The sequence below is a fragment of the Myodes glareolus genome, chromosome 22, assembly GCF_982192425.1.
Source record: "Myodes glareolus chromosome 22, mMyoGla1.1, whole genome shotgun sequence".
NCBI lineage: Eukaryota > Metazoa > Chordata > Mammalia > Rodentia > Cricetidae > Myodes > Myodes glareolus.
In genome coordinates this window covers 12,620,726-12,644,467 of record NC_142047.1, presented here as the reverse complement: position 1 = coordinate 12,644,467, position 23,742 = coordinate 12,620,726, and the positions used below count along the sequence as shown (strand labels likewise).

Here is a 23,742-nt window from a genome sequence, read left to right as displayed (position 1 = left end):
TGTGCACTGCCACACCTAGCCTGGATGTTTCTCTAGTTACCTGATAAATATGTAAACACTGTTTACATGCATTTTCAATGTATTAGAGATTTAAAATTAGAGATGATTTCAAGTTTGTGGTACAACACACACAGCACACCCAGTCCCTCAGTCAGCTCTCATTACTACAGAAATTGGGGAGTAATCTTTTTTTTAAATATTTATTTATTTGCTCATTATGTATACAGTATTCTTTCTTCAGTCCAGAAGAGGGCACCAGGCCTCATTACAGATGGTTGTGAGCCACCATGTGGTTGCTGGGAATTGAACTCAGGACCTTTGGAAGAACAGGCAATGCTCTTAATCTCTGAGCCATCTCTCCAGCCCGGGAAGTAATCTTAACTGTAGGGAGGATAAGAAAGAAGGTGGAGGGATTAAACCTTGCTTGGTGTACACAGTCTCAAAATAAATAAACAAAAATTAGAAAGTGCTAAAGCTGTAGCCCAGTACTGTGTGTTTGCCTAGTAAGCCAGTAATGGTCCTGGACTCCATCCCTGGCACGACACTTAATAAATACACAGGAGAATGAGTGTGCACTGATCATATGCCAGCAGGCCTTCTGCAGGAGCACCTGTCGAACCCAGTACCTGCTGAACATTGTAAGAATAGCTCCATGCTCCCATGGATACAGCTGAATATGGTATTGGGTTTTTTCTTTTTCTCTTTTGAGTGTGTGTGTGTCTTTCTCTGTTGTCCAAATTGGATTAGAATCCACTCACATAGCACAGGCTGGCCCAGAATTTACAGTAATCCTACTGCTTCAGTCTCTCCAATGCTGCTGCTGGGATTGCATGCCCACCTCTACCATGCCAGGTTTTATATTGTGCTCTTTTTATAACTAACCATAATAAGACCAATAATATTCTCCCAGAATAAGAATTTCCAGACCACACTTTCTCTCTATTGAGACTTGCTTCCTGAGGAAGGTCTAACAAAAGTAGAGCAACCTTGCCTGGGGGACCCAGTTCTGGAGTGACTGCCTTCTCACAGCCTCCCCACCCCCATCAAACCTGGTCCAGTTCTTAAGATTCCCACCAGCTCATGTTACACAATAGGAGGAATGATATCAAATATTATTATTTATCTTCACATATGTCTAGGCCGGTCTTGAACTCCCTTTATAGTTCAGACTGACCTTGAACACTTGGCCTCCTGCCTCTGCCTCAAGTTCTGGAATTACAGGCTTGTATCACCAAGCACACCTTCAGAGTTTCAAAAAGACATTAATTAGTATGTGTGAGCATTTTGCCCACATAAATGCGTGTGTCTGGTGCAGTAAGAGGTCGGAAGGGAGTGTCAGATCCCCTGGAGCTGGAGTTACAGATGGTTGCAAACCACTGTGTCATGCTGGGGCTCGAACTCAGGTCCTCTGTCACTCTTGTATCACTTGCTCTTAACTACTGAGCTATCTCTCCAGCCCCCATCTTCAGATCCTACTTTCAATTCTGATGCAAAAGATTAAAAGAATGCTTGCTGAGTGTTTGTTACATGTCAGGAAGGTAGGGAGCCATGGGTCAGAAAATAACTCCAAGGCAGACCCAGTGGTGGAGGCACCAGGCAGCCACCACCAAGAGGAAGTGCCCAGAAGGGTCAGGAAGGGAAGGTGCTGTTCCTCAGGAGCAGGGAGGAATGGTCCTTGGTGTTTCTGCTTTGGCCCTGCAGTGCTAGACAAGCACTCTGCCATGGAGGGCATTCCGCACCCAACTCTGGTCTCTGTATTACTTTAATCACTGTCAGATTATTCTGCAGAGCCACAGATTGTCAGCACTGTTCAGCACCTCACATGGTTCTTAAGTCACTTCACTGATTTGCATTCAAATGCAAACTCCTGCCAGTAGGTGTTAGCCTGAGCCCAGGTCTCTGTGAAACCCACTAACCAGGGAGAAGGTTTACATTTTTAGGCAGTTAGGAAAAATTAGTCATGACACATGAAAATTACCTTAAGGGACAAATTCTCCTGCTCATTAGTAAAGTTTGACTGTGACGCGGCCACGCCCACTCATTTGCATACTGTCTTCTCACTCTGGAGGTTGCTACAGTAGCAGAGTGGAGTGCTGGTTTTCCTGGACCACACACCGCGCCTTAACTAAATATTTACTCTCTTGCTCTTTATAGAAAGCCCGCCACCCTCTGCTAGAGTAAACACATTGACACAAGCCTTTGAAACTTATCATTTGTCATAAATGGCTAGTAAACTAGAAAAGGTAAGTTTAAAACCAAAGCACAGGTCAGTAGTAACCAGAAAAGATAATTCCCAAAGGAAAGCAACACAGAGGTGCATCCTATAGCGAGGCCTTGGGAAACACTGTTGAGCTCCTCAGGGCAGCACTTTGGCTGGGTCAACTTCTTTATATGGGCTGCTGAGAGCAGGAACTATCAGTAACAAAACAGTTCCCCAACTAACGTGAACAAGGTTAAGGACTTTCCACACAGAATGCTGATCCATCCTCCAGACACTTGGCTTGACTGATGTAAAAAGGCTCAGAGGGCTGACACAGCTTCCTCAGAGTCACAGCAGTGGAAACAGACACCTCAGAGTATTTACCAGGTTTTGAAATCAACTTAAACCTGAGCCCACCATAATTTGACATACCGTGACACCTGTATGGCACCAAGCTGAAAAACCCATTCTCAATCTGTCCTCAAAACACTCCATTGGCAGGTCTTGGGCAGGAGAGTTGCACATACCGAGTCCTGCTGTATTGTGATTCATCTGTACGGGCTGAGCAGAAAAGATGTGATGCCATCTAGAGACGCAAGAACAGGTTTGCTTTCTCCTTCAGTTAAAGAATTAAATCTTGGGGAGTCCTGGTAAAACCATCTATGATAATGGGGGAAATGGGATCCCCTCTGAGGGTTCTTTGTTTAATTAATTAAAAAAATATTAAGAATATAGACTGAAATAGAAGCTGAAAACAGTTTATTAGTGGTTAAGAGGAAATCCCAAAAGCAAGCAAGCTCTTAGGGAAGCAGAGAAGAAGAAAGGAATGGAGACGCTAAGCCAAAATGGAGGGCAGCTACATGGTTGCAGGTGTCACACAGCCAGGAAAAGGGAGCTCGAGAAAGAACAAGGATGCTTACCCATACACCCGTAACCACCATAACATACTCATTGCCCCAGTGCTCAACCCATCACAGAGTGGAGCCTCTGAAGGGCTAGTTAGGGAGTTTAAAAATATGTGGGTTCTGGACAGCCTCATAAACAAAAAGAAGAAAGGGAATTGTCATGTTCTTCTGAATCAGAAGTCAGGAAGGCTGGCTGATCCAACTGAGCCTCCCAGAAAAGCAGAAGAGCAGGGAAATTATCCAAACAGTGGTGGCGGCACAAAAATGTGCTTATTTAATAAGACAGGCATGTGAGAGGAGGCCCTGGGATTCAAACTTACGGTAAAATACTTGCACTAAATGTGTGAGGATATGGGTTTAAGATCAAGCACAGCAGAACAGATGTATAGGGTGAGAGAAAGTTCAAAACACCAAAGGTTGTGAATCTCATTGACGGGAATGGTGATGAGGTTCCGGGAGGAAATTGAGATGTGGCTTGTGAGTGTTCTGTGGGTTGTTCATGAGTGTTCTGTGGGGTGTTCTTGAGTGTTTTCTGGGATGTTTGGGTAGAGAACTGGAGCAGCAGACAGGAGGCAACTGCAGAGTGGAAGTTGAGAGAATAGTATGCTTAGGGATATCTTCTGCCTAGAGCAGATGTTTAGGTCACAGCAGGAGCCTTTGATGCTGAGTGTCCTCCCATGGTATGTTTGAAATTCTTAGTGCCCAGCCTAGTGCTGCTGGAAGGTAGTGAAATCTTTACCAAAAGGACCTAGTTGAGGGTCTTTCGGTTATTGACATTGTGCTCTTGAAGGGCATGGCATAGGGCACCTCCTCTTGATCTCCATTACTTTCTGGCCATAAGAAGAGAGGCCTTACCCCTGCCCCCCCCCGGCCATAGACACATCTACTGTAGTGTGCTGACTCACCACAGACCCAGTGCTAAACAGATTGTAGACTGAAACATCCAAAACTGAGCAAAAAGGACCTTTTCTGTAGGTCCATAGTCTCAGGTATTTGCTATCAGAATGAAAAGCTTACCTGGAAACCAGTGAAAATTCCAAGGGAAAAGATAGGAGAGAAAATCCTATATTATCTATCTTATCTTTGTGTTTCTTAAGTTTTATACCTAATTTATCTTTTATCATAACTCAGGAAAACTTTAAATGTAATTCTTAGTCTTTAACTCCATCAAATAACTCAGAATGGAGTAATGTTACCTAAGATAGGGACATCTGGCTTTCTGGACAGTCAGATGTTCTGCAGTGTTGGGGCATCCAACTTTGGCCTACAGGGCTGGTATAACTGATGGGCAGTTTTGAGAAGCAGGGAATTTTGATGGAATGTCCTACCTTGTCATGGGAAAGTTTGGTCACTTTCTTTTGCATCCTGCTGTTTCATTTTGGATAGTGTCAGCAATTGGGGCAAGGGCGATTTGATGTGGGATTCCCCTCTGTATGCTGTAAATGCTAGTGGCTAATGAACGAAATTGCTTTGGACCTATTTACAGTACAGAATAGGGCAAGACAGAAATTCCAAGCAGATAGAGAAGAGAGCAGGTGGAATCAGGGAGAAGTCACATAGCTGCCACAGCAGACAAATACCTCTGCTGGAGCCTGCTGAAACTTTGCAGGTAGGATATGACCTTGTGGTGATGAACAGATTCATGGAGATGGATTAGTTTTGGATATAAGAACTAGCTAAAAATACGCTTCAGCTATTAGTCAAACAGTATTGCAAATAATATAGTTTCTGTGTGATTATTTTGGATCTGAGCAACTGGGAATGAATAAACAGCCCCTGACAACAACAGTTTCTTTACCCAAATGGCTAGATTTTGCAATTAAGTAAACAAACTCCATATGGCATTTCTTCAATGTCCATCATCCTCTTTTGAAGCAAATTGGGGCTGTCAGGAGCAGATGCATCTCACTGTCAAGAAAAGTCTTACATTATTTAAATTCTGTATGTCTTTGAAGTGTTTGAAGACTATATATATATATATATATATATATATATATATATCCATGAAAACATACCAAATATTACAAATTTGATTGTTATAAATGACTAATCACTAAACTGTATTTTTAAATTATACATTATATTTTTAATGAGCTATTTAAGAACAATACCCCAATCAAGAGTACAAACATACATACAGTATAAAAAATAACTTTAAATTGATATCAATAAACCAAAATCCATACCAATGCTAACTATTTTGAGATTAATAGTTTTTTGGATTAAAGCAGATTCAATAATCTACTTCTTTTTCCTATGATTCTTATATCAGCAATCACAGAATTTAGGAGACTGGGAAGGAAGGTCACAAGTTCAAGCCTGGTCTGCATTATGGAAAGAATGCTGTGCAGTGGTGGGGCATGCCTTTCATGCCAGTACTCAGGAGGCAGAGGCAGGTGGATCTCTGTGAGTTTGAGGCCAGCTCAGTCTACAGAGAGAATTCCAGGGCAGCCAGGGCTACACAGAGAAACCCTGTCTGTGGGTGGGAGTGGGGGCAGCTCCAGGCTGGCTTAGGCTATGTGACTAGACTGTCTAAAAAAAATGAACAGAAAACCTTAAACCAAACAACCCAAATCTCCTTCCATCAACTTACTTTGTCAATATTTTGTCACAGTGATTCAAAAAAGATTAGACAGCTGGTTGGTCAGATAAGTTGTCTTTCTCTCCCCCTTCTCTGTTTTTAGAGACAATCTAAAAAATTTTTTCAAAAAATTTTTTCCTGCTCTTCTGTGCTGGACCTTGTACTAATGCCCCCTTCTTATTCTTTGTGTGTGTGTGTCCTCTTTATTTTCAGATTGGTACAAGGAACACAATTTGGTCAGCATCACCTCAGTTTTGTTTTTATTATGTTTGCTTTTGGTTTTGAGATAAGAATTTCTTATATAGCCCAGGCTGGCCTAGAACAGCAACATCCCTGCCTTAGCTTCTGAGTATTGTGATCACAGGCATGCACCTTACATCTAGGTATTCCTTCTCTACACATCTTGTCTCTCTACCTGAATGGCAGGAGAATTGTGACTTCTGGGATTTGTTTCAGCACAGTGTTTTCCCTAAGAAAGAGAAAGTACTGGGTGGTGGTGATGCACACCTTTAATCCCAACACTTTGGAGGCAGAGGCAGGCAGATCTCTGTGAGTTTTAGGCAGCCTGGTCTACAAAGCTAGTTCCAGGACAACTAGGAATGTTACACAGAGAAACCCTGTTTTGATTTAAAAAACAAAACAAAACAAAGCAAAACAAAACAAAACAAAACAAAGAAGGAGGAGGCAAAAGGCAAGGAAGAGGAGGATGAAGAGGTGAAGGAGGAAAAAGAGGAGTTGGAGGATTGGGGAAAGGAGGAGGAGGAGAAGAGGGAGAAGGAAGAGGAGTAGGAGGAGAAGGAGAAGGAGAAAGAGAAGAAAGAAGAAGAAAGCTTGTAGGGAGGTCAACAGTTACATCCAACCAAAACTACAGATGGAGTTTGAAGTTAACCTGACTACTTGAGACTGTCTCAAATTCACAAACAAAGCATACAGTGAAGAACAGCCCTTGCCACCAACCCCTGACATGTAGTGCTGGAGGAAAGAACTGTCTAGGCAGGTCTGAAAGATTCATAGCAGTCCATTGCTAGCATAACAACATGCATTCAGGCCTGAGGCAATAAGGCTTTAAAAGCCCAGCATAGGTTAAAGTCTTGTTAAGAAAGATCTTCAGTTCAGCTCCATTTCTTTCAGTGCTGAAGCTTGAACTAGCATCTTGCATTTGCTAGGAAAGGCCCTACCACTGAATTCTACCCCAGCCCAGAACCCTCCAAATAATTCTTTATACAACTTTTTTACCTCATCATCCCATGCCCAGCCAGGCCCCAAGCTGGACAAATTGTTTCTTCTATGAGAATCAGTATTTGATACTAGAAATGTTGTGTCCCTTACTACAGGGCCTGAGAGTGGAGTTATCTCTGTCCTGTTGCTTCTGTTTCACCTGCCTAGAGGGCCACATGGGATTCATTTCTTTATAATAGATGTTCCTCCTTTTGAGGTTTACCTTACCTCGGTGCACACCAGTGTAATTCTTTGAAGCGATGTTTCTTATGGTCCTTTATTGACGTGCTGTTTTATACAGTAAACCAGGGACACTGTGAAACTGGGACTGGAGGGAGGTGGCTTAGTGGAGATCACAACCACACAGGACTGAGCATGAAGCAGCCCCTTTCCTCCATAAAAGAGTAAGAGGAAGTACGAGAAGGTTGGTGCTTCTAGTGTCCTCCGGGCTGTGCATCCACTGAGGATTAGGGCCGTGCATGATTGAGTCTAAGGCCAAGCTTGTCACCTTTAGATGTCATCTAGGGGAGCCTGCTGTCACAGAGGATGACTCTACCCTCTGGCCTATTTTAGAAATTTACTTTCAATAATCCAATTAAAAAAGTGGAGTACAGACCAATGTTGGAGGAGAGAGCTGCTTATGGTTCCCAGCTGCTCGGCAAGCTTGGTCCTGAAATACTCACACAGAAATTGTATTAATTAAATCACTGTTTGGCCCATTAGCTCTAACTTCTTATTGGCTATTCTCTTACATATTAATTTAACCCATTTCTATTAGTCTGTGTATTGCCACGTGACAGTGGCTTACAGGCAAAGTTTTGGCATGTCTGACACTGGCAGTGGCTCCATGTAACTTCAAAGTAACCAAGTCTGTTTTGACACTGCCCTTCTTTCTCCCAGCATACAGCCTAGCTTTCCCCGCCTAGTTCTATTCTTCCCTGCTAAAAGCTCAAAGCAGCTCTTTATTCATTAACCAATAAAAGTAACACATAGACAGAAGGACCTTCCACATCATTTCCCCTGTTCTGTTTAAACAAAAAGGAAGACTTTAACTTTAACATGGTAAAATTACATGTATCAAAACAGTTATCAAGCAAGTCTACATACATTTATTTAACTCTGTGACCCATTTAGAGTTCTTTTATGTTTGAATCTGTCCTTATTGCATTATTTTTAATTTTTTACTGTCTTGAAGAGCTTTTAAAATGGTAAGAAACTTGGTTGCAGCTGTTCTGGACACTGGCTCCACCTCTCTCCACCTTTAAACTAGTGGAGGTACCATTATTGTAACCTAAACTGTGAACTCTAAAATGTTCTAAATGAATCTAAAATGGCTGAAAGACACTTAAGAAACTGCTCAACATCCTTAGCCATCAGAGAAATGCAAATCAAAACAACTCTGAGATTCCATCTTTTTTTTTTTAAGATTTATTTATGATGTATACAGTGCTCAATATACCTTCGGGCCACAAGAGGGCACCATATCTCATCCTGGATGGTTGTGAAACACCATGTGATTGCTGGGAATTGAACTCAGGACCTTTGGAAGAGCAGCCAGTGCTCCCAAGCTCTGAGCCATCTCTCCAGCCCTGAGATTCCTTCTTATACTTATGAAAATGGCCAACATCAAAAACACTGATGACAACTTATGCTGAAGAGGATGTGGGGTACAGAGAACACTCCTGCATTGCTGGTGGGAGTGCAAACTGATACAGCTGCTTTAGATATCAATGTGGCGATTTCTCAGAAAGTTAGGCAACAACCTTTCTCAAGACCCAGCAATACCACTTTTGGGTACATACCCAAAGGATGCGCAATTGTACCATGAGGACATGTGCTCAACTCTGTTCTTAGCAGCTTTGTTTATCATAGCCAGAACCTCGTAACAACATAAATGTTCCTCAACCGAAGAATGGATAAGGAAAATGTGGTACATTTACACAATGGAGTATAACACAGCAGAAAAAAATATGACATCTTAAAATTTGTAGGCATATGGATTGTGTAAAGACCCACCATGATAGGGATCACAGCATTAACAGTGGAGGCCAGAATTACAGTCACACTTCAGTGGTCACCAATCTGAAGGTCACGAGGAGGAGATATTTAGCTTCAGTCAGTGAGCATCTCTACAGACACCAGATTGGAGTGACCCTTTGACTTAGAGTACCACTTCATGGACGATAGTGCACGTCCTGGAAAGGGCTATGAATCACCGCCGTAGCTTCCTGTTTGGAGGGTACAGGTGCCCTGCCTTTCTTTTTCATCTTTATTTTTCTGCAGAGTATGCATTCATAATACACTGAAAAATCTAGGAATCCACATCTTTTGGTACACATGCTCCGTGGATGGACCGTGATGGTCATTGTGACTGCATTTGTGTTCACCTAGGAGACACACCCTAAGCATGTCTGTGTGGGTGTCTAGAGGGGAGGAAATGATGGAGGAAGACCCACCCTGATTGTAGGCAGCAGCTTCCCATGGACTGAATACAAGGAATAAAAGTATAAATTAAATAGAATAACACACACACACAGAGAGAGAGAGAAAGAGAGAGAGAGAGAGAGAGAGAGAGAGAGAGAGAGAGAGAGAGAGAGAGAACAAATAAGGAAATTGGACAATAGTTGAAAACGTAAGAGTAAATCCCAGGGAGCAGATGGCTGAGGTCACTGTATTCTTGAGCAGCTGCTTCTCTGTGGTCCCCACCCCTCACTCTAGCAACCCTTGTCTCAGCTAATGACACCAGCAGGCTCTCCAGTCCATTTGGATGTTAACACAAAAAGTGTCTGGGTGAAGCACCAACCCCAGACCCCACTCCCCGTGGGCTGCTTTATTTCAAGAATAGAGAGCTAACAGTCGTGTGGTTGTAGACAGTCTACCACTGGGGAACATTTCTAAGAGGTCTTTCTGGTACTAGGGTTTGAGCACACAGCCTTGCATGTGCTGAGAAGTCCTATAGTAGTGACTTACACTCCACTCTCACTAGTAAATACTGATGGACAATAACGGGCAAAAAGCTTTCTGGTCACTTTTTAAGTTGTATGCACAGTTGCTTGTAAGTTATTCTCCAAAGTATTGTCAATACACTTACAGAGCGTGTGTCTCCTCCTGTCTACACTGCCATGCCAGCTGTCTTCACTGGCTGACTCAGTACACCTCCCTCTGAGCCTGTGAGTTTGGGCACAGAGGAGGAACGGGAAGTGGCCGAGATGTGGCACTGTTGTGCGTCAGTTCTCGTTGCGCCTGATGCCTGCTTCTGGATGCAGGTGTGTGGCCTGTCCTTGTCCTCAGCCCTCGCATCCCTTGTGCACCCTGGAATAGAGGACTGTGTTACAGGAGACCTTTGATCCCTGTGCCCCTGTGCCCCATCCAAGCCTCAGATCAGAGGCAATCCCAAAGCTTCCCGGATGGGGAGCAGTGGAGCCCCCCACTAGGAGAGCTCTACCTATAGAACTGGGAGGAGGGTTCCCACCAACAAGCTGTGTGTGAGGACAGTTGGAGCATTGGGTGATTACCGTAACAATCACTGGATAACTTCCCCAGAAATCATGGGCCACCCTGAGAAAGAGATGAGTTCCCAAAGTTTTCTGACTTATATTCTTATGTTCTTGTCGTGTAGTATCAAATAATATTTCCAGAGAAAGCAAAAACAAAGGCCCATATATGTGCAGAAGATTTGTAGGCAGACTTCTGGATGAGAAGTTCCTAGATGGAAAGTTGGAACGATGCAGATCCAGGACCAAACTATCTTTTGTCTCGCTCATAGCTGTTCATTACTGACCTCTTTGTCTGACCTAACATCCTTCTGTCATCAGTGAAGTCTTTGAGACCCACCTGCAGATACTAGCTCTGACAATCTCCAAAGCCAAGGATGCTATTAGATAGCTGAGATCCCACTTCACTTGTCCTCGTTACCTGCGGCACTCGTCCATCTTTTCAGCACTAATCACCGACTTGGAATTTTTTAATAACTAAGGAAAGCTCTTATGACCACCTTTTATGTCAGACTTACTATTTGAAGTGACCTGAACTAGGTTCCTGGGCCATAGTCACCCCTATTCAACTAGAATGAATGATCTCTTATTCTGTTTAAGGCGAGAGCTGCATTTCTGTCAACATAAGCAAAAGGTGCAGCAGAAGAAAAGCAACTTGAGAGCTAGGAAAGCAGGCATCTTTCCTCTGAGACACCGGGTTTGCCGGCAGAGAGCCTAGCTCGCTGTCACTCAGCAGGAGTGGTATTTCTCCAGAGCATTGAGAAGTCTGGGAGGCTCAGGATAATCCTGGAGTCTAGGGGAAGATCAGCCTGAGTCCACCCAGCACAGGCGAGCTTCCTGGGGGGGGGTCTCCAGAGCCTCTCCTGAAAGGGATTCCCAACCCATGATTCGCCCCCCCATGTTCCGTTCAGAGTGTCACAGCCCAAACAGCAAACACCCTCACCTGAGCGCGTCCATTCCAGTGTGTGGATCATATGGGTCATGACGTGTTTTCTGACCTTCTTCAGTTGCTCCTACAACATAGCCTGATGACATATCTCCCTGGACGGCTGTCCTGGCAGGCCCTTCCCTCACACCCATTTTCATCCTCCATCTGCCTGTCTCCCATAGGTATCCCTGAAAGGTCAAGGCTTAGCAGACATGTTAGCTCCTCTGTGAAGTTCTCCAGGTAGAACTTTGTCCCATGGCCTCACAGTGCCAAGTTCAGATGGTTACCATGGTACCCACATCACTGTTTTCATGTTATTTTCTTCCATCACAGGACTTTCAGGCTTAGGTACCAAACAGGACTGCACACTACTTTGCTATGAGATAAGTGTTTGTGGACAAGTCATGATATCAGCATTGAAGATGGCCCTAAAAGAAAGGGATTTTGGCCAGAATTTACTTTTAAATACAGACTGTCTTTGTATTCCCTGTGTGTCCAGGACATGGAGATCTTGGTTTGTAAGCTCAGTGGCCTCTGACTCACAGTTCTCTGCTCTCTACCTCTTGGATTTTGGGGTCACGATGTTCAACACTACCTCCAGCCAGGGGACCCACTTTGAAGATGCTTTGTCATAGGATCTGAGCTCTAGCAGGGATGCCTGGTGGCCCTTGAGATCACACTCCGTTAAACACAGTTGCGCTAGCAATCAGAACCCCAGGGACACACTGCAGACGCCTGCCCTCTGCTCTTGCTCTGGTTTGAGCTGAGTCCCTCCCGGAAGCCATTTGCAGCTAATAGCATCACCAAGAGACGCCCTGTGTTTGCTTCAGTTCAGCAGGGGTTTTCTCAGCTGGTAAATCCTTCTGGGTTTTGCAGTCTCAATTTCGAGAAGCTCCTGGGAAGGCTCCTTGCCTCTCCTGTGACCTCTTCTGGCTTGGCTCAAGGTCTGTGGGAGGGAGGACTTCTGATTCTCATCTAAAGGCCAGGGAAGGCAGGAGTGGGGCTCACATCTGAAATCTTGTCTCTGCCTAAGTGGACGTTCTCAAACCATGTCCCCATACCACCTCCTCCCACAGACTGACATCATTGTCAATGTCTCCACTTTGTAACAAATATTTTGAAAACTCCTTTATTTTTCTGAAGCCAAATGAGTACATAAGTGACCTAGTGTCGTGTGGCAGTTTGAAGGTAATTGGCCCCCATAAGCTCCTATGGAGTGGCACAATTAGGAGGTGTGACCTTGTTGAAGAAAAGTGTGTCACTGTGAGGGTAGACTGTGAGGCCTCAGAAATCAAGCTAAGCCCAGGATTTGACAGACTCCTTCTGTTTTTGCCTTCCCCAGCACCATGTCTGCCTGCACGTCACCATGTCCCACCATGATGATAATGGACAAAACCTTTGATGTCTAAGCCACCTCAGTGAAATGCTTTCCTTCAAAAGAGCTGCTGTGGTCATGGTGTCTCGTCACAGCAATAGTAAGTAAGACAAGAACTAAACCAGTTTTCCCTCTGAAGTCACAATTAACACAAATGACTTCTGTAAGTCGCAAGGTGTGGGGCATGGGATGAAGCCCAGTGGTAGAGCAAGGCCCTGGGGTCAATCTCCAACATGACAAGAAAGGTGGGATTCTTTCTTTCTGTTTCCCTGAGCCCAGTCCGTTCTAGCACCATCCCATGTGGAGAGCTCAATACTTGATGCCCCTACCTCCTGCTACAGCTCATGGCCCCCAGGGAGACTCGTCTAGCAGTTTATTGTACAGAAGATGATGGAGAAGTGCCCAGGATGAGGCACATGTGAGGGACACACACCTTCTAGGCCCTGTGAAATGACCATCGGGAAAGGCTTCCATGTGCTGAGCCATCCCAACTCACCCTGTGATAGGTTTTTAAAGAACTTAATAACACTTATCTGTACATGTGTGGATAGGTTGTGTACATGTGTGGGGGTCAGAGGACAACTTGGAAGAGTTGGTTCTCTCTTCACCGTGTGAGTCTCTGGGATTTGACTCAGACTTGGTGGCAGCAAGCACTTTACCCATCTTTGTGTGGGCTGACTGCTTATGTTGTTGGTCACTGGTGATCAATTGATTTTCAGCTCCTCCCCATCCTTCGAGGTTTCAAATCCTAAACCACCAACATGCTTAGCTCTTCCAGGTGACCCCTCCTACCGTAAAGGTGTATACAATAGCTCATAGCACAGGGCCAACTCACAGTCTAAAAGGCTCATCACTCTCCTTTACCATTGGCAGACCAGGAAGTTGGAAGACAATCTATATATCATAGTATTACAGAAACATAAAAGAAATCCATAATAACATAACACAAAATAGCATGTTTTTAATATGTAAATGCCCTAAGTCCACAGTGGAATCAATGGAGTCAGGGTTTTTGTCTTGGTATGTTTATTCTAAATGTGTGTGTTCTTTTTTATATGATTTTTTAAAAAAAATTTACATGCTTTAGTATTTTGCCAAGGTTTCATATTCCCTGGAACTGGAGTTACAAACAGTTGTGAGCTGTCATGTGGTTGCTGGGAATTGAACCTTGGTCCTCTGGAAGAGCAGTCAGTGCTCCTAACTGCTGAGTCATCTCTCCAGCTCCTGTTATGTCATTTTTCTTTTTATTTCTTTTCTTTCTGTTATTTATTTTGTCCCTCTGTGGTAAGGTCTTGCTGTGGCACTCTGACTGGCATGGAACTTTCTGAATGCGTAGGCTGGCCCTGAGTCCCTGGTCCTGCTGCTTCAGGCGGCAAAGTCCTAGGATTATAGTTGTATTCTCCCACCCTAGCCTACCTTCTTTTAAAAATAATTTTTAACTGGAAAATACAAGTTACTTATGTTTGTATTGTGCAGTGTTTTCAAAACATATGTACACCTTGGCACTTCTAAATCTAGATAACTAACATGTATATTTCCTCAATTTCTTTTTGCTGTTGTTGCAACATAATTTTTTTTTTTTTTACTTATTTGAAGTGGGACCATGATATATAGCTCGGGTTATCTTTGAACTCTTAGGAACCCTTCTATCTCAGTCTGTGACCTGATGATAAGTCAGATATCATGAACTAAATCCAGTGTGGTGGTACATACCTATCATCCCAACACCTGAAAGGTAGAGGCAGGAAAATGAAGAATTTGAGGGCAGCCGTGGCTTAACAGCAAGTTCTAAACCAGCCTGGGCTATATAATGGACTCTGTATCGAAAACAAACAAACAAACAGAAAACACCAAAAATTACCATAAACTATATTGCCGTCATTGTTCTAATGTTCTAAACTCTCATGGTGAAGTACTGAATCGGACACATTACAGTGGTCCTTTGCATCCATGGATTCTGCCTCCGAGAGGAGCAGAGTGTCCTGGTGCAGGCCTATATTCCCAGTACTTGGGAGGGTGAGGCAGGGGGATCTTGAGTTCAGGGTGAGCCTGGAATACACCAGCAAGACCCTGTTTTAAAGAAAAATTTGATGTTCATTTGTAACACAGAGTTACGTAAAATGCATCATCAAACATAGCTATTGAGAAGAGCATAACCTGAGGCTGCTAGAAGCAGGCAAAAGTGTGACCAGAAGAAATCTCTCCATAAACCTGTAGGGCTGGAGGGCAGCTCGCAGAAGGGATGCTGTCCCCAACCCTGATGTGGCAGAACCCAGACAAAAAGAGATCGCTGTGACAAGACAAAATCTGCCCCATTCCTTCCCCAGGGCGTTTTCAACCTCCTACTGATGAATAGCTTGCAGAGAAGCTGGGACAGGGAGAGAAAGTACCCTAAGCCCTGAAGGCCGGCTCTCCAACACCTGTCCCCAGCTTGTGCCATAAAATGAACCCCAGCTCAGTGCCTACCTCAGCCAACTCTGTCCTGTGGAACTCAGTGGTCCCTGTTTCCCCACGGCCTCTGGCAAACACCCAGGGGGTCTACACAGTTCTTTCCAAAGCATTTCTGATTTTATTTTGTTTTTTAAAAAATGGAGTAATCAACATTTGGGAAGCATTTACTGTGAACCAGGTCCTGCTTGTGTGGTGTTTATATCTAGAGAGCACACCAAACCTCATGACCACCACCAAGTATCCCATCCCACAGATAATGTGAAGGCTGAAGGCTCTTCTGATTTCTCGCTCTAGCCTGAGACCCACCTGGCTCTTCCTGTCACACCACAGTGTTCTCTCCTGAGCCTGGGGCCCACCTGTCTCTGCCTCTTCACACCATAGTGTTCTCTCCAGAGCCTGGGGCCCACCTGTCTCTGCCTCTTCACACCACAGTGTTCTCTCCTGAGCCTGGAGCCCACCTGCCTCTGCCTGTTCACACCACAGTGCACTCTCCTGAGCCTGGGACCCACCTGCCTCAGCCTGTTCACACCACAGTGCCCTTTCCATGGGTGATTTCTTTGAAAAAGAATTGTGGTGGGAAAGCACAGCCTGAGGGAAGTCACCTCAGCAGGGCCTGACTCATTTGACCAGCAGAGTTTGGATAAGACCAGAGTAGTGTAACCTTCATATAGTGGCCTGCCAGATTGTTCTACAAGAAAAATTCAAACAATCAATCATTACAAGAAAGAGGAAGAATACTAAAAACCAAAAAAAAAAAAAAAAGAAGAAGAAGAAGAAGAATTTAAAAACAAACTGTTTTGGACACTATAGGAATCCAAATGGAGGTCTCTCAGAAGACTAAATTTAGAACTACCTCATGACCGACTTCCTAGACACACACCTGAAAGAACCTAAGCCTAGCACCTAGTCCTAATCAAATGCCTCCATCTAATCCCTCCCCTCAGGACTCAGGGAATTTGTGGAAGAGGAGCCAGAAAGAGTGTAGGAGCCGGTGGGGATGGAGGACACCAGGGAAACAAACCTTCTAGACAAAACAGGACTAACACTTAGGAACTCACAGGCTGTGGCAGCAAGCAAAGGGCCTGCATGGCGCTATGGCAGGTGGCGTCCTAGTTCCGAGAGGCCACGTGGACACTAGCCCCTATCCCTAATCTAGACGTTATCTCCAACTGATAACTGCCATGAAGGAAAAGTTAGTTTTGTGGGCTGGAGAGATGGCTCAGCAGTTAAGAGCATTGCTCTTCTTCCAAAGGTCCTGAGTTCAATTCCCAGCAACCACATGGTGGCTCACAAGCATCTGTAATGAGGTCTGGTGCCCTCTTCTGGCCTGCAGACATACACGCAGATAGAATATTATATACATAATAAATATATAAATATTTTTTAAAAAGTTAGTTTTGTCTGGTGGAGTCTCACTGGGTACAAAATCCACTCTTGGGGGCAGGCCCTATGCCTAGCAGTAGATGGCCAAGATAAAACAGACTCAGCGAGAGTTTTGCAGGGTGTTCTTTGTCTCATAATGCTTTGCCTGGGCTTTTTCTTGTTGTTGTTTGAGCTTACAGGCCTTTTAATTATATATTTTTGTTTCTGATTTTGTTTTTTAATGAGATTTCTGTGTGAATGTGTGTCTCTGAACTGTTTCTTGTAGTTTCTCTTTGATGTTTTTGTTTGTTTGTTACTCTGGTTTGCTTGTTTATAATTTAACTTAACTATTTGTTTCAGACAGGAGCTCACCCTGTAGCTCTGGCTGTCCTGGAATTCACTCTGTAGAGCAGGTTGGCTTTGAACCTACAGAGATCTGCCAGCCTCTGCCTCTGCCTCTGCCTCTGCCTCTGCCTCTGGAGAGCTGGGATAAAAGGCATGGCTTTCTACTGTCCAGCTTGATATCACTTTCATAATTTTTTTAATTGATTTTTATTGAGCTCTACATTTTTCTCTGCTCCCCTCCAGTTCTCTCCACTCCCCTTCAACCCTCTCCCATGGTCCCCATGCTCCCAATTTCCTCAGGAGATCTTGTCTTTTTCTACTTCCCATGTAGATTAGAGTTATATATGTCTCTCTTAGGATCCTCATTGTTGTCTAGGTTCTCTGGAATTGTGATTTGTAGGCTGGTTTACTTTTCTCTATGTTTCAAAATGACTAAAGAGTGAGTACATGTGGTGATTGTCTTTCTGGGTCTAGGTTACCTCACTCAAAATGATGTTTTCTAGCTCCATCCATTTTCCTGCAAATTTCAAGATGTCATTAATTTTCTTTGCTGTGTAGTACTCCATTGTGTAAGTGTACCACCATTTCCTTATCCATTCCTTGGTTGAGGGGCTTTTATGTCACTTTCATAAATTTTTTTCTTAATTGTGTGGTGGGGAGGTGAATGTGTCAAGGCTCCTGTGTAGAGGAGAAGGGACCATGTTGTGGAATTGGTTCTCCCTTTCACCACGGTGTTGTCTGTCAAGATGAAACTCAGGTCTCCAGGTTTGTGTGGCAAGCACTTTTCCATGCTGAGCCTTCTCCTGGGCCCATTGTCTCTTTAATTTCCAGCCATCACAGTGGGAGGCCAGCTGATGTTTAATTATGCCCATTTATTTAGAAGGAGGCCCAAGATTGAAGAGTTCCTCCTCTCTCTGGGGCCTGCCAGGCACAATCAGCTCACTCCAAGCAAGTGGTTTCTCAGAACAGCCACTGGCTGTTGACTGAGACCTCTGGCTCCAGAAGACAGACAAGGATGTGGGCAGAGCCCCAGACAGCTGCCAGGGCTGGTTCTGCACAGCACTCTGGGGATTCCCTTCCATGGCGCCAGTAAACCTGCTTGGTCTCTTAGCAACGGTTGGTGGCCTCAACAATAAAGGGGTTTTGAGAGCCAGGATGGATAGTATTTCAGAGCTTCTACAGTCTTAGAAGAGATTAGTCTTTTCTCTTGCCAGAAGATGCCCTTGAAACCAGGGTGGGCCTTGTGGAGCACAGGCAAGTACTAGGCTTTGGAGTGCACTCCACATCCCTGGCTTTAATGGACCTTGTTCAATCTCTAGGCCTGAGCGCTGAACACACAGAGACATTGTGTTCTCATGGTCCTCCTTCTCCAGCAAGAGGGCTGGGTGAAGAATCTCAGGCATTCCCTGAATTCTGATCCACCAAGGATGCTAGCGTGTGCCAAGTATCTACTATCGGGGATGGGGGGTTGACCTCAGAGCTTGGATGTGTCTGCAAAGTCATCCATCGTCCAGGCTTAAAGGTCCCATTGCAGGGGCCTGTCACCCAAGATGAAAAGGTTCCATCTTCTCCTGCCTCTGACCTGCGCAAAAGGAGCTGAGGCTTATGGGAAAGCAGACAGACTTCTTAGGATGGGTGTGTGTTGACTAGATGTTTGTCAACTTGACACAAGTTAGAGTCCTGTGGGAAGAAAACTTAACTGAGAAAATGCCTCCATAAGGTCAGCCTTGTAGCAAGCCTAGTGGGCATTCCGTGATCTCATGACTGATTTGGTCAGGCCTGGCCCATGAGAGCTGTGCAACCCCTGGGAAGGTGGCCCTGGTGTGCATAAGAAAGCAGGCTGAGCAAGCCATGGGGAGCAAGCCAGCAAGCAACATTTCTCCTTGGCTTCTGTATCAATTCCTGCCTCTGGGTTTCTGCCTGGAGTTTCTGCCCTGACTTTCCTTCTTGATCAGTGAGATAAAATAAACCCTCTTCTTGAATCAGGATCGGGAAAAGATGCTCTCTTACCTCCTAGGGGCTGACAATGCACAGGGAAAGTTGTAGTGATACTTTGTGTTTTAACAAATCAAGCTTGCATGAAGATCAGAGCACAGAGCTAAGCCTCTAGATGCCAGGCAGTGCTGGCACACTTTTAATCCCAGGACTCAGGAGACAGAGGCAGATGGATGTTTGTTAGTTCAAGGCTACCCTGGGCTACATGAAAACAGTCCAGTCTATAAGAGAAACAGAGCTCACACAAAGGTGATTCTAGCACTTGGGATCCCACGTCTTTTATCCTAGCACTAGGGATGTGGAGACAGGACTGATATGGCTGGGCAGAGAGAGGAATATAAGGCAGGAGGAGATGGGATCAAGGCATTCAGTCAGGAAGTGTGAGGTGCAGTCTGAAGAGGGTAGAAAATACAAATTACCTTTGTAACCAAAGATCCCAGTGAGCCAGTGGAAACACTGTCCTTCCTTTTATCTTTTGTGAAAACACTTCTTTTTCTTCACTGCACAGCCCAGACTGGCCTTGAACTCCTGATCCTCCTGCCCTAGCCTTTTAAGTGTTGTGACAATACTTCTTTAACCTGGGAAAAAGGCTGCCTTCCTTGTTGTCCTTAGCAGGTAATGTGACAGACGTTTCAGAGTGTGCTGAGCAAGTCACAAGAAGCAAACCAGGAAGCAGCACTCCTCCATGGCCTCTGCTACATAGGTTCTTCCCCTGCTCGAGTTCCTGCCCCGACTTCTCTCAGCGATGGACTGTTAACTCTGCCTCAGTTAAAAACTGGTCATTCAGTGGTTGAGTTGGCATCACAGACCCTAAAGCCTGAGCAGAGCAATTAGCATGGCCCCTGGGCAGAGGTGACATGAAAAGTTCCACATTCTCTAAGGGAAACAACAACTGGTCCTTCCAGAGTGACAGAGAACAAGGAAGCTCTGAATCTGTGGGAATGTGATCCTTTCTCCAGCAGTGCTGGTTGGCAGGGCCGGGTCCTCTGCCTGCTGTGCTCTGTCAGTTCTGAGAAGCACAGCACAGTCCCTTACACCTCCACAGAGTTCAGAGGGGTTCAGGTGTGGAGTTGGAATGGGGACAGATGATCTGTGTCAGAAGTCATGGTGTGTCCCCACCATGCTGTATCCACATGTCCATGTTGTCAAGGGTTTCCTTCCCAGTCCCAGGAAACTTGGACACAATCCACTTAACAGTTTTACACTGGGTGGAGTGACAGAGGCAGGAGAATTGCCAGTTTAAGGTCAGCCTGGGCTCTGGAATGAGACACCGTTGTACCCCTTCTTTCCACTCAAGCCCTTCATGATCTGCCATTGGACAGCCAATAATGATAACTACCCATGGCCAATAAACATGTTTAAAAGCACGGACTGGAAGAGACAGGAATAGCACCACAGACTGGACACTCGGCATCACGTCCACGCTACCGCTGTCACTCAGAGTGTTTGAATCACCGTGTTTGACAAGTGAACAGAAGGCTTGTTCGTCTTCGTAAATTAGAAGTTGGTTGCTCCAGGGCTGTGGAAGTCAGGGGCAGGAACAGAAGCTTCCATTAAGACTATTCCCAAACCTATACAAACATTTAACAGCCTTGACTATATTGATTGACCAGTTGATCTTGCAAAAGCACAGAATGACAGGTAGCCTTAGACATTTCCTTTATCTTCCTGATCTGAATCAGCTAGATTCCTCTGTTATTTTCTTCACCTAATAGGACAGGACAGCCTCCCAGTTCCCAACAACCCCTGTCTAGGTTAGTTCCTCTGACTTCCTTTCTGAGCCTTTCATACCATATTGCAAAGGGGCTGTTTGAATAAAATGGTCCAAGGCAAGTGGTGAAGTGGGGGTGTGATTAGAAACTCCAGGGGAAAATGTGAATAAAAAGTCATTTAAATGATTTTCAGTCTCTACAGTGAAAGTATAAATAAAAAGATGCTGTTGGTTAAATTTCAACCTTTAGAATCTATAGTTAGGGATAGAACTTGGTTGTAGAGCACTTGCCCATCAGGCGAATCTTTGTGAGTTCAAGGCCAGCCTGGTCTACAAAGTGAATTCCAGAACAGCCTCTAAATCTACACAGAGAAATCCTGTTTTGAAAGAGAAAAAAAAGATTTATTTTATGTGTCTGAGTGTTTGTCCATATGTCTGTGCGCACCGCACATGCCTGGTGTCCTCAAAGGTCAGAAGAGAGCATCAGATCCTATGGATCTGGAGAGACAGACAGGTATGAACTACCATGTGGGTGCTCGAAATTGAACCCAGGTCCTCTCAAGAGCAGTCATTCCTCTTAAACATGGAGCCATCTCTCCAGCACCCAGCTTACAAGGCGACAAGCATCCTGTTTCTATCCCGTTCCTGCTTTCTGTCTAGTGTGTGTGAGTGATGTGGGGAGCAGCTTTTCTGTAATAGAAAGAAGATACCTATGCACGAAATAGCTAACCCACTAAGGACAGCAGAGACGAAAGAGAGAAAGCCTGAGTGCTTCTCCGAGGTTTCTGACAGCTGAACTAACAATAAAAGGACTTATTAAGTAACAGAAATAGCACCAGTGTAAACCCTGTGGTCAGGTTTCTGTAATTTGAGCGCAAAGCAATCACAAGTCCTGAAGTTGCAAGCATAATGAAAAGAGAAAGCTAAAACAGGCCTTTTATCCTGGGCCAGTTAGTGTTAGCAGCTTGATACAACCCAGGCATAGCCCAGAAGAGGGGACCTCCACTAAGGAACTGCCTCCAGCAGATCTTCAGCAGGACTTGGGTGCTGTCTCATGCCCTCTGCATTCCTTGCAGAACCAGAGCCTGACCCTTCCTCCCTGAGACTTCTTCTCTGCCTCCTGCTCCAGGACCGAGAGGGATCCCGTTCTGAGCCCACTCAACACTTTCCCGCAGCATTAGGCCCCTCAGCATCAGGCTTTGAATCTGAAAGGCACAGACTCTCGGTGCAGATGCCATGCCTGAGACGCATGGGGCTCGCAGTCTTACTTTTCACACTGACCTGCAGAATGAGGAGCCAGGAAGCAAGTGTCTGTGGGCAGCTGCCAGTGGGCAGGCTCTTCTGTTCCTTTGCTAGCATCTGCCAAGAGCAGTTTCCCTTCCCTAGAGTTCAATCTTAGAACTGAAGCCAGGGGCCTGTCCAGAGTCAGGTGCTCATCCCTGCCCTGCCCTGGCATACAGCAAACCAAACACCCATACAAAACTTAAAAAAAAAGGAGAACACCCAGTTCAGTTCAGGCCAGTCTTATATACCTTTTGTTCAACACACACCTTGGCTTGCTAGCTGACAGTGGACTGGGCACTCGCACATCAATCATTAATGACGAATATGCCCAACAGACGTGTCTACAGGGCAATCTGGAGGAGGCAACCCCTCCCTTGAGGCTTCCTTTTCCCAGGTGAGACCATTTTGTATAAAGTTGACAAATTAACCAGCACAACACCTCCCTTCCCCCCACAAGTCACACCTGATTCATCCCCGATTCTGCAGGACCAGGAAGGCATTGGTGGTAGGTGGGCTCCTGTGAAGAAAGCAGCACCCATGGGTCAGGGTTGTTCTCTCAGGAGGACCATGTCTTCTTTGCCCAGACATCTCCCAGACATTTGGTCTGGGGTTTTCCAGGTGAATTTCCCACTGTCTCACTCTCTGAACACTGCACTGTCCCCAGCTCCACGGGGCAGGTGATGGGAAATCGCCCCACCTGATTCCTTATCCTTTCAGGGACAGAAACACCTGCGTTCCACTCCGAATTCCTTCCGTTCTGTAAGTGGACACCAGGGACTCTCCAGTTATGCTTCCCACCCCTCAGGACCCAGAAAACTGCTTCTTCCATCCCAACTGGCCAGGTGGGAGGTGAGTTGACTTCCAGAAACCCAGGTGTCTCCTGTGACCCTCCTATCTTAGTTCTGGCTTCTCATTATCCTTCCCTGTCATGGGGACTCAAGCGTGTCCCAGAATCAGCAGGGGTGGCTGCTCCAGCAGGGCCTAGTAATGCTGACTAGTGAAGAATCAGGTGCCTCAACCCCACCTTCTCTAGCTCGGGTATTCTCAATGCTCCTAGTCTGCAGCTCTGGGACCATCACATGACACACTGGATGATTAACTAGCACTTTGCTTCACCGAGAAATTAGACACGTTGTGTAAGAGCCACCTTGGGCTCTGCATTTCAGTGCACATGAAACACATTCAGATCTTGTTCACACTTGAACTTCCCGGAAGATACCTCGTCATGAGTTTGCAGAATACTTCACATATAAAACTTGAAGCATTTGTGGTGCTAAGCATTTGAATAAGGATTCCTCAGCCCAATTGTCCTTCCTCTTTTTCCTCTGGGATATTTGTGACCATCATATTGACTTAAGCAAATAGAATCAGCTAAGAAATGTTTAGTGAGCACCTACTATGTGTCGAGGACTCTTGCTTTCAGCTGTTCACCTACATTTGGAAACAGAGATGAATAGAAAATGAATTTGTTCTTGTGGCCCTTGTTGCGCACCCTCCCCCACCCCACTCCACACCTCTGTCAAAGAGGTTTCCAATGGCCATAACCCTCTTTTATACAATGACTTTCACTGCTCCCCACTTTCTTAGGCTACAGTCCAAATTACATTGCATGAGTGAGCAGCTCTTCTTGATCATGCTGACTTTTGAGAGTGTCGTTTCTTCTGTGGCATCTCCTCCCCAAATGGTACCTGAGATTCCTGACTCCTCATCTGTGTCCTAGATGTGGCGGTGACAATAAGGAAGCTCTGTGCTGAGTGGGTGGACCCCATAGGTGCTCCAGGGAGCCAGCCAGCCAGAGTCCTTGGGGATTATGCCAAGGCATAAGGGGGTGTTAGTGTGTAGGTGAAGTAGGTATTCTGCCCCAGTCTGCAGCTCAGGTCAGAGGCAGGCAGA

At 45.2% G+C, this 23,742-nt stretch overlaps 1 long non-coding RNA gene across 1 annotated transcript; it reads right to left on the bottom strand.

Moving 5' to 3' along the window:
* Nucleotides 1-186: 186 nt before the first annotated feature.
* Nucleotides 187-22,840, bottom strand: LOC148118423 (uncharacterized). Its single transcript, XR_015735979.1, has 4 exons — nucleotides 22,547-22,840; nucleotides 22,313-22,366; nucleotides 2,633-2,761; nucleotides 187-381 (listed from the first exon to the last, which is right to left on the bottom strand). It is a non-coding gene; the product is annotated as an uncharacterized LOC148118423 (long non-coding RNA).
* Nucleotides 22,841-23,742: the final 902 nt, after the last annotated feature.